Source organism: Ctenopharyngodon idella, chromosome 10 (assembly GCF_019924925.1).
Source record: "Ctenopharyngodon idella isolate HZGC_01 chromosome 10, HZGC01, whole genome shotgun sequence".
Lineage (NCBI taxonomy): Eukaryota > Metazoa > Chordata > Actinopteri > Cypriniformes > Xenocyprididae > Ctenopharyngodon > Ctenopharyngodon idella.
Window position 1 is genome coordinate 9209452 of NC_067229.1, and position 12443 is coordinate 9221894.

Sequence of the window (12443 nt, forward strand, 5' to 3'; positions counted from 1 at the left end):
TCTTTTATAGACTCAAAGGGAACAGCCCTGGTCACACGAGTATTTATACCAGCCTTCTAAAATGTTCACATGAAATCAAGACAGACTGCACTTCATTTGACAAGTCTAAGTAAATAAATCATTTTTTAGACTCTTCAAACTTTGAAGTAAATGTTGTTCACAAATGTTACCAATAGAATTAAATGGAACTTTAGCTAATATTTGCACACAAACACACACACACACACACACACACACACACACACAAACACACACACACACACACACAAAACCCCAGGGTCACCCAGTCCTATTTGATTTTTATCATGAAGTCCTGTTTGATGGGCCAGAGAGAAGGGACAGTTTCTTTCATCTACATTACACAAACTTGCAAACGGTCTTAAGAGTGTTTATGAATATATCTTTTGGAAAACAGGTAATCAGAGTTTTTCATTAGCACTAATTTGTGCCAAATACTAGAAAAATCTTTGCATTGATTTGTGTTAAATAAATTAATCAGTCTTTAAATACTCCATACTTGGCAGGCAGTTCACTCGATACTATTTATTAGTAGGGCTGGGTATTGACACAATTTTCACGATTCAATTCGATTTCTCTTTACATGCTTGTGATTTGATTTCGATTCGATATCATTATTTTGGATGTAGTACAGACCTATCAGTTACAGTACATGGCAAATTTTCTAGAGGAAAATCTCTCAACTAATACTGTAAACTAAACATGGGAGTCAGTTTACTACTAGTAAACTGTACTACTGAATAGTACTACTATACTATAGCATTGAAGGTTATAATTAACTTATTTATATACAAACACTTAAATTACACTCAATTATGTTTTTTTTTATAATAAATAAAGTTTCAAATTACATAATCATATTTCTACTCCAATTCGTTTTTAAATCGTGGCTGTCATAACTGATTTATTCAAACATGCATTAAATATTGAAGAACATGATAATGAATATGTAATGGTGCATAGCTAAATTTATCAGAATGCTGCTTTCTAGAGTTCACTTTTCTAGCTGACTAATGAGTTTATGGTCACTGAATATGTTTTTCTGAGGTAAATGTGACGTTACGAGACATTGTTTATTGATGTCTTTCCGAGGTTGAAACACTGATTGAGCTATTACACGAGACATGATACGGATTTCGGTAAGTTGTACTGTATATTTTAACATACCTTCAGATGTTTAGTCATGTTTATTTCGCGCTGTAACTGGTATTAAAAGGGAGCGCTTCACATGCGCTCCATACTGCCGCTTCCCAGATAGCAACAGTGTGTCGGCCCAGATCCGGCCCACATCTGGCACATGCGGAATGATGATCTGGCCCACATTTGGCAGGAATGATGGGCGGACCGCTCCTGTTTGCCAGATCTGGGTCACAAGCAGGCCATAGAAATGCCACATGTCAGCCAAGAGCAAAGAAATAAAACAACTGGACCTTATCTGATCCACAAAATCTTTATATATTATTTATGGAGTCATCTCAGCATTAACAAGCCTGTATCAAGCAGAATCACTGAAGGAAAGAAGAGAAAAAGAGACAAGCAGAAACACAAGAACTACAACTGACTTCAGCCACAGCCTTAGATGAAATCAACTGAAGATAAAAGACATTAAATCTCTGAAGATCTGATTAAACAACTCCACAAACAGCATTACCAGCTTCACTTATTACTAACCAGACTGACTTTATTTCTGTCATTCATCTACAGCAGTTCTTATTGAGAATTAACAGAAGTTTAACTCTCATGTTTGTTTCATTTGAGGTTACCATGATGGTGATTGATGTTTCCATTGGTTGACCTCTTAACTTTAAAAAAAAAATATATATTTATATATATTTGTTTTCTCCGGCTGCTGTAGTGTTTCCGTCAAACACATTAGCAGTAGCAAAGAAAACTGAGTGTGCTTAAGGGATGATGGTTAGCTATTGATGATTTTAACATCATCATGAAATAGCCTGCTTCACCGATGTCACTTGAACATAATTGTTACTGCAACATGAGATCCAGCTGTATTGCAGAAATCAGTTAGATGATTGAAGATGGAAAAAAAAGAACACAAAAAAGCAAACCACAATGACAAACACAGATATCAGTAATCAGCATATGAGTCTCACCAATGGTGACAATAAACAAAATATTCAGACAATCAGATCAGCTGCATAATTTATCCATGCTCTGATGCATTCTGGGAGTTTTGTACTATGGTACCCAGCATGCATTGCGGCTACATGACACTTTTGATTGTCACCATTGTTGAGATTCATGTGCTGATTCTTAATGTCTTTGTGTGTCATCTTAAAGTACTTTTTGTTTTATTTTTTTAATTTTCTAATTTCTGCAATACAGCTGGATCTTATGTCACAGAAACACAGGGTTTGTAATATTAATGGCTCAAAACAATTTTTACACTTAAACAACATCAGTGATTCAGACCATTTCACAATGGTTATAAAACCATCAACAGCTAAAGGCCAACACCTGATCTCACTTCAATTTTTGTTGTTACTGCAAATGTGCTTACCAAACACATTATCACAACAGCCAGAATAAATAAATATACAATAAAAGTTAAGAAGTCAACTAATGGAAACATCAATCACCATCATGGTAACCTCAAATGAAACAAACATGAGAGTTAAACTTCTGTTAATTCTTAATAAGAACTTCTGTAGATGAATGACAGAAATAAAGTCAGTCTGGTTAGTAATAAGTGAAGCTGGTAATGCTGTTTGTGGAGTTGTTTAATCAGATCTTCAGAGATTTAATGTCTTTTATCTTCAGTTGATTTCATCTGGCTGTGACAAGTCAGTTGTAGTTCTTGTGTTTCTGCTTGTCTCTTTTTTTTTCTTCTTTCCTTCAGTGATTCTGCTTGATAACAGGCTTGTTAATGCTGAGATGACTCTATAAATAATATATAAAGATTTTGTGGATCAGATAAGGTCCAGTTCTGGTTTATTTCTTTGCTCTTGGCTGACATGTGGCATTTCTAGGGCCTGATTGTGGCCCAGATCTGGCAAACAGGAGCGATCCACCCAAGTGCCATCATTCCTGCCAAATGTGGGCCAGATCATCATTCCGCATGTGCCAGATGTGGGCCGGATTTGAGCCGACACAAAGTTGCTATCTGGGTTCTCTTTAACTGAGGCATTACAGCGGTCTGTCACGTCACATTAAACAGCGCCAAAACGGTATTTATTTTTTGAATCTCATAATAAGATCATACGTCATTTGAAATCTGAGACTTTGCTTCATATCAAAAGTAACAAAGCACAAAGATTATTGCGATTTATTAGATGGGAGGCGTGCTACATGTTCTGTTCATTCATCAACTGAAAACAGACTAGACTAATCGATTCTTGGAAATTAAGAATTGATATCGGTTCGTAAATATGAGAATTCAACAAAATTGAGAATTCAATATTTTTTACCCAGCCCTATTTATTAGCCTTGTAAACTGTACTAAGCCATCTGTCATGTTTTACAGCTTAAAATGAAATGCGAGATATTTCCTTTGTTCAGTGTTCCATCTCGTTTCAGTTCTGTGTGGATTTGCTATGTTATATTTATCCTTGTGATAAGACTGATTATTTGTTTATCACCATTGTCGTGCCTTTACTAAAGCAACCATGTATTACAACATGCATCCCACAACACACCATCATTGTTAATATATGGTTGTTTGTTCCAAAATACAATAAAACTAAAACTTTATTTGCTTCTTTTCTACAGAAGTTACCTGTGAGGGTGAACAACTCATCAATGTTGACATAGCAGTTGGATATCCAGGTATTGCTCCACCTTATAAACCTGGACACATTTTAGTTTTCCGATGCACAGATGTGAACCTGAAGATGTACGGCCAACGAACAGTTGAATGCCTTTCAAGTGGAAAATAAGATAACACATATCCAAATTGTGGAGGTATGAAGACATTTACATGTAAATCTTATTCACATTCAAATGTAGTCAATAACATTTGAAAATGCTTATATAGAAGTACAAAGGTAAGGGCATTGGGGTTTTCTCTCATGATTGCACCAGTGAGAGATAACTAATAAGGAATATGGTTTAATCATTTACGAAACCTTTTGTAAATTAATCTTCTTACTCTACAAGTTAAATCTGATTTAGATATATTTCAGTCAATGGATAAATAATGTGAATGGAAAAATAAATCCAGATGGAGGAAACTAAAGTGACCAGTATTTCTTCTTTCTCTAGATGTAACGTGTTTTCTGAACACAACAGAGAACAACATCAAAATATTGAGGGACCAGTCAAACCTGGACACAAGTTAAAATTTCATGCAATGGACAAGGGCTGAAATTAAAAGGACAGAGAGAAATCTCCTGTCAATCAAATGGAGAATGGAGCAGCCCTTTTCCTAAATGTGAAGGCAAGGATTGGACAAAGATTTGTTTTGACGTGAAGGACACTAAACTGACCAGATTTTTCTGTTTTCTGTTTTTCTTGTTTCTGTTTAGAGGTAGTATGTGTTGCAAACCTCACAGGGAAAATGATCATAGAGTCCAAAGTTGCAATCATACCTGGACACACATTAAATCTTCCATGTGATGGACAAGGTCTGGTTTTGCCTGTCAAATGGAGAATGGAGTAGTCCATTTCCAAAATGTGAAAGTAAGGCCACAGAGGGTAAAAGCCTATAAATATAACTTATGTAAAGTGCTAATAACATTTTTATATAAGAGGTGCTTTCTCATATTAGCATTAGGGACTTGAACAAAACGTTAACCCTACCAACTTTTAGCAATCAGCGTTTCAACACAGGTTAGTAAGGTCATTTTTTAAAACCCTGCTCGATTTATCTCTGTGCATTAATTTGAAAATGTATTCTGTTTAACACCATAAAAAATACATATTGCTAATATTAAGATTCATTAACAAAACATAAAAATAAAAAGTCAATATAAATGAAGAGATGTCTTTGCTTTGCTTTCAGTGAGAACTGAATGTGGGCCACCACCAAACCAGGAAAATGCAGATACAACAGAAATACCAAAAAATGAATACAGTTATGGAGAGAAAGTTGAATACATGTGCTATAATAAATTTACAATGGAAGGCTCCCCCTACTTGACCTGTGTGTAAGGCGAATAGAAAAGAATATTTTACATGTTTAAGTAAGTGTGGACAAGCTACACCACACATTTCAAAGATGTGTGCGGCTTTTGAACTTCTAACTGCATGTCTTTTAGTACATTAGCTGTTTGCTCTTAATCTTGTAGTTGAAATAGGTTGCGCTTGTGTGAATCAATAAATGTGCATTGTAACACTGACATTGACATGTTGGGTTTGTTTCAGAGCCCTGTACAGTGACAGTGGAAGAAATGGATGAAAGAGGTGCGATGGCGTGGACGGGAAAAGATATTTTCACCACATGAGGATATGATCTCCTTTTCATGTCAGACAGGCAAATACTTAACAGACGAAACTACCTTAAGACAAATATGTAAAAACGGAGTGATGCTTCTGCCTCGGTGTGCATAATATTAACAGTCCATTAACAACATGGTGTAGCAGACAGTTTGTTAATTTGACAAATAAAAAAATTCAAAAGAACTTATAAAATAACTACACTATGTTTGTGTTAAATTCTTGTAATTGTTGTAGGGCTCATGTGTTTTGTAAACTTTGTACGCCAGCTGTACGTCACTGCCACTTTATGTAACAAATAAAACTTTTGTATAACCATACTCTCTTTGTGTCTTTAATTATAATTTATTATGTCTAATGTCTATCTGTGCCATGTTTAGTAAGCACAAAATATGTAAGGGCTAAATGTACAGTAAGCTGGTTAAAATAGCAAAATAAATCCTTGTCAGGTGTTGTAAATTTCAGAAGCGAAGACCAGGACACTTGGATGTATCTTCAGGATTGAAAATGTGCTGTTTGGTCGCTGCAGTCATCAAAACTAAGGCAGGCAGTGGGCAGTCCTTAAAGGTGTTGACCTTACACACAGCCTTAGAAGTGACCACTAAAACAAAAGCATCTAAAGACAATACTGGCAATTATCCCCGACTGTGAAGATAATGTTATCCCCAACAGTACCTGGTCACAAGAACTAAGACTACGTAAACATTCATACATTGTTTGACTCTTGGTGGGAAGATCAAAAAGACTGACAAAAGCCCCTCACTGGAAACTCTATCAGTAAACATGCCATCTTGTTCAACTTGAATGCCCAATAGTGTAGTTCCCCTTAGTTCTTCATGTGTCATGTCAGGACGTATAGGATCACCAGATCTTTAATAGATTCTTAAATTTAAATGCAATCCCACACAGGTCTCGTATTATCCTGAGGGAGTTTATTTTGCGACAATGGCCGCATGATTGTACATTCTCCCAAGTTTTAAATGACTACTTGAAAATGAGAATAATGATCTGGGTTAAAATGATTTGATTAGCTTACCTATAGAGACCGTGAAGAAACAGGACACGAACATAGCCGCATAGAAAACTGTTTCCTGTGTCATACAGCATTGCAGTCGAGGGTAGGAATATCTGGCCTCTAAATGCTGAAAGACGTACAATATACATACGTAAATATATTTCCCGCCAATGGTACTTTGTGGCATAAGAGGAATAATGTTTTTAAAATATCTTGAAATACCTCAGTTGTCGCTTCCCAGGATCGGAAAACCATCGAGTAGAAGCTCATAGGAGGGATTCGGATGGTCATTTTAATTTTAAATGACTTTACGGAGTAACGGCTCCTTTCCGCAAGATGAATGCCAAAAGCCGTACGGAATACTCTGACAACTTAAACAGATTCGATGGAATATTGCAGCATTTATTCTAAATTATTTATCCGTGCACATCATTATTTTTTTATAATTTACTTGCTCTCATTATCTTTAATCAAAATAACTTTCCCTCTTTCTTGCACTGACATCTCTTCTCTGATGAAGTGTTTACTGGCACGAGGGCAGGTCGGCGGGACAACTTGTCACTCACATGAGATCACAGCAAATCGCAAACCACATCAATACGACGATTCAAAATCAAGTCCCTTTACTTGTTGGAGAAGCCGTTTAATTCCCTAAAAAGTAATATTTTTTAAATACATTTATTTCAAACTGAGTACTTTAAATAATACATTAACATATTTACTCACATGTCGCTTGAGGCTTACTGATATATTGTAATTAAACTTTATTTGGAATACTACAAACCCGATTCCAAAAGTTGGGACACTGTACAAACTGAATAAAAAAGGAATGCAATGATGTTGAAGCTTCAAATTTCAATATTTTATTCAGAATACAACATAGATGACATATCAAATGTTTAAACTGAGAAAATGTATCATTTTAAGGGAAAAATAAGTTGATTTTAAATTTCATGGCATCAACACATCTCAAAAAAGTTGGGACAAGGCCATGTTTACCACTGTGTGGCATCCCCTCCTCTTTTTATAACAGTCTACAAACGTCTGGGGACTGAGGAGACAAGTTGCTCAAGTTTAGGAATAGGAATGGTTGTCCCATTCTTGTCTAATAGAGGCTTCTAGTTGCTCAACTGTCTTAGGTCTTCTTTGTCGCATCTTCCTCTTTATGATGCGCCAAATGTTTTCTATGGGTGAAAGATCTGGACTGCAGGCTGGCCATTTCAGTACCCGGATCCTTCTTCTACGCAGCCATGATGTTGTAATTGATGCAGTATGTGGTCTGGCATTGTCATGTTGGAAAATGCAAGGTCTTCCCTGAAAGAGACGACGTCTGGATGGGAGCATATGTTGTTCTAGAACTTGGATATACCTTTCAGCATTGATGGTGCCTTTCCAGATGTGTAAGCTGCCCATGCCACACGCACTCATGCAACCCCATACCATCAGAGATGCAGGCTTCTGAACGGAGCGCTGATAACAACTTGGGTTGTCCTTTTCCTCTTTAGTCCGGATGACATGGCATCCCAGTTTTCCAAAAAGAACTTCAAATTTTGATTCGTCTGACCACAGAACAGTTTCCCACTTTGGCACAGTCCATTTTAAATGAGCCTTGGCCCAGAGAAAACGCCTGCGCTTCTGGATCATGTTTAGATATGGCTTCTTTTTTGACCTATAGAGTTTTAGCCGGCAACGGCGAATGGCACGGTGGATTGTGTTCACCGACAATGTTTTCTGGAAGTATTCCTGAGCCCATGTTGTGATTTCCATTACAGTAGCATTCCTGTATGTGATGCAGTGCCATCTAAGGGCCCGAAGATCACGGGCATCCAGTATGGTTTTCCGGCCTTCCGACCCTTACACACAGAGGTTGTTCCAGATTCTCTGAATCTTTGGATGATATTATGCAATGTAGATGATGATAACTTCAAACTCTTTGCAATTTTTCCTCTGAGAAACTCCTTTCTGATATTGCTCCACTATTTTTCGCCGCAGCATTGGGGGAATTGGTGATCCTCTGCCCATCTTGACTTCTGAGAGACACTGCCACTCTGAGAGGCTCTTTTTATACCCAATCATGTTGCCAATTGACCTAATAAGTTGCAAATTGGTCCTCCAGCTGTTCCTTATATGTACATTTAACTTTTCCGGCCTCTTATTGCTACCTGTGCCAACTTTTTTGGAATGTGTAGCTCTCATGAAATCCAAAATGAGCCAATATTTGGCATGACATTTCAAAATGTCTCACTTTCAACATTTGATGTTATCTATATTCTATTGTGAATAAAATATAAGTTTATGAGATTTGTAAATTATTGCATTCTTTTATTCACAATTCGTACAGTGTCCCAACTTTTTTGGAATCGGGTTTGTACGTGCACAATGCACATTTCTTAATATTTAGCCTAAAATGTGTTTTAATGTAAATATTGACAAGGATTGTAAGAACATTTAATATATCAGTCTTTAAATGCAAGATATTTAAAGTGTCCCTAAAGTATATACTCACAATAGTTCCACTTTAGCCCAATCAAATATACTTAAATGTATCTTTAATTGGACCTCAGCACTACTTCCGCACAATTAAAGTGTATTAAGTACAAAATTAGTTGTTCCAATTTAGCAGACCTTAAGTATATCAGTTCAGTATACTAAAAGTACAATTGCAGGGTATTTTTATTAAGTACATAAATAGTGTATTTATAGTATACTTAGTATGAAATAAATGTTTCAAATACATTTTAATATATTTATTTTCACTAGGGTTTACTCACATTGTAATCTTATAGTCTGTTATTTCAGTCAAAAATGGCACCAGGACATATATGAAAGGCTGTGGTTATTTTTAATGTTCAATTATAGCACATTAAAGAAATCAATTTGAAACTGCACTTTATTTACAGCATCTCGAAGCTAACGTGCCATTTTACAGCACAGACCCTAATATGTGCCAATAAAACAGTCATCCACAACATTTAAAAGGTAAAACAAAACAATAAAAAATATATATACACAAAAAAAAAAAAAAAAAAAAACATATTTACAAAGCCAACAGGGTGCGCAATTTTGAGCAACAAACACTTTGGCAGCACACAAATTTATAACTTTTTTTCTTGCTGCAATATTTTCAAGGCACAAGGGCCAGAGCATTAACCAGCATCTGAATAGCACAAAGAGGATCTACGATGTCCTTCATTTTGTTACGGCATAGAACCCAGTCTGGAGCAAACCTGAGGGGAAAATCAAAAGATTGGCAGGATCAGTATCTTCCTTACAACACAAACAAGGGCAAAAGGTTTTACAGATAACTGCATACCTGGTCACTGGTTTTGACTTCCGAGGGGTGGCTTGGAGAAGGAAACTTCCATTGAGAGATGTGTTCATTTTCTGCTTGACTTTGTTTCTCTCAGTATCCATTTTGTACTTTCGAAGCCCAAGTCGGTAGATGCTACGAATGCGATCCGAAACCTTCGGTAGCTTTCGGACCTCCTGTTTGAAAAGAGCATTCAAACTATGAAATGTTTGAGCAAGCTTTCATGACGTAATTTTCATGAAATTTGCTAAAGGAATGTTCTAAGTTCAACAAGTTAAACACTTTCAGGGTTTTTTTTTTTTTTTTTTTTTTTTTTTAAAGCTGAGCTAACTTTTATTAAACCCATTTCCTTTTTTTTTTTTTCCTCGACTTCAGGTTAAAAGGGAATGCTGGCGCATTTGGCTGCTGCTAGTCTCTCCCATTTTTATTGTTTTTAAATGTTTATCAGACTATTCTGGTTGGTCAGTAGGGTTTTGGAGCTTTTGAAGTTCCCTCTTGTTACTCACCCTATTGCAATGCAGAAATACATTTTAATCTTAGGACTGCTGTTTTTATCTCTGAATAATATCTGCTGGAATCAACCCTCCTGTTGCCCGGCCCAGGACTTATGATAGGTGCCCACTGGCGCGGGGCAGGCGGAGCAGAGCGAGCCTTTTCAATTCATTCCTATGGAAGTCAAGCTTCACAATCCCACAATGCACTTCACAATGCAAAAATAGGGTTTGTCTCAAAATTTTCTCTGTCTCAACAGTGACAAGAGTGAGGTTATGCTCATTGGTTCACCCCACCAAATACAAAGCTAGTTCTTTAAAGGGTTAGTTCACCCAAAAATGAAATTTCTGTCATTACTCACCCTCATGTCATTCCAAACCCGTAAGACCTTCATTCATCTTCAGAACACAAATTAAGATATGTTTGATGAAAATCCAAGGTTTTTTATCCCCCAAAGCAAGCAACGTAATTACCGTCATTCAAGGTTCAGAAAAGTACTAAAGACATTAGAATAAAATAGTGACTACAGTGGTTCAACCTTAATGTTATGAAGTGACGAGAATACTTTTTGTGCGCCAAAAACAAAACTAACGACTTTATTCAACAACTTCTTCTCTACCCTGTCAGTCTTGTACACAGTTGACACAGCAAACACAGTTCAGCGCTTCAGTGTTTACGTCCGAACGCCGGCTCAGTATTGGCCGACGCGGTTCACATAAACACCAGGACGCACGCGTGTAATGCTGACGCAGAAGCCGGCATTCAGACATAAACTGCGTCAACTGCGTAAGAGTCTGACAGGGTAGAGAAGAAATTGTTGAATAAAGTCATTATTTTTGTTTTGGCGCACAAAAGGTATTCTCATCGCTTCATAACATTAAGGTTGACCCACTGTAGTCACGTTGACAATTTCTTTAGTACTTTTCTGGACCTTGAATGATGGTAATTACATTGCTTTCTATTGGGGATTAAAAAAATATATTTTTCTTTCATCAAAAAAATTTGTGTTCCAAAGTTGAACGAAGGTCTTACAGGTTTGGAACGGCATGAGTGTGAGTACTTAATGACATAAATTTCATTTTTGGGTGAACTAACCCTTTAACCCTAAATGTGGATGGTTCTGCTCTGGAGTTAAACTCGCATCAGATATCACACCCAAATTTTAAAATTTTAACATTTAATCCTCAGGTCCGAAAAACCTGAGGATCAAATGTTGCAGGTGAAAAAAAACATTGTTTTTTCACCTGAAAACACTAATACTGCACCCCATGTTATCTTTTTCTGTGGATAAAAACTGACCAATACACATATTTTCCCGCATTGATTACTGTAATGCTTTACTTGCTAGGGTCTCCAAATCCACCCTAAATAAATAGCACTATGTGCAAAACACAGCTGCCAGAATCCTGACAAGGACCAGGACAAGTGAGCACACTCCTATCTTTGAATCCTTGCACTGGCTCCCTGTTAGGTTTCATATAGTTTTTAAAATGATCATGCTTACTTACAAGGCTTTGCATGGTTTGGCACCACAATATTTGGCGCAACTTTTAACTTTTAGCGTAATCTCCACTCCTCCGATTCTGGCTTTTTAGCCATTCCTCCAACTCGATTACGCTCTATGGGTGACCGGCCCTTTTCTCTCTGAGATCAGGCATGCTGAATCTTTGTGTTTTTAAATCTTCTCTTAAAACTCTTTTTTTTCAGACTAGCTTATGTGTGATTTATAAAGTTTTGATGCGTGTTTTCATTTTGTCTTTCCCTATTTCAATGTATTTTTATTTGATCTTGGTAAAGTGCATTGAGATGCAACTTTTATAGGCACTATTAAAAAAAAAAAAAAAAAAAAAAAAAAAACAACACCCACCATTGCTCTCCTTTCATCCTGGACCAAGAGAACCAAGAGAAAACAAGCTTTGGTGAAGATGCTGCCACCTTTTTCTGCAACCTTATCTCCAGCTTTCTCCCGGTAGATCTGCAGAAGATCCAGGAGGGTTTCTACAGAGTTGTCCACATCATAAACTGCATCAATGGTTCTGTTGTGCTGAAAAATATGAAAAAAAAAAAAAAAAAAATCAAAATTTACAGAGCAAACACTGCACTATGCAATTAATTAATCAGCATATCAGGTTATTTGATAATAATATGTTATTTATTAATGAACAGGCCTAATTATGAGGCAACATACTTTTGATAGGTTGAGAAGGACTTGGATGG

The 12443-nt window shown here is 36.6% G+C and overlaps 1 pseudogene; it reads left to right on the plus strand.

The window, feature by feature from the left end:
* Positions 1 to 4: 4 nt before the first annotated feature.
* LOC127520234 (complement factor H-like) lies at positions 5 to 11938 on the plus strand (annotated as a pseudogene).
* The last annotated feature ends 505 nt before the right edge of the window (positions 11939 to 12443 follow it).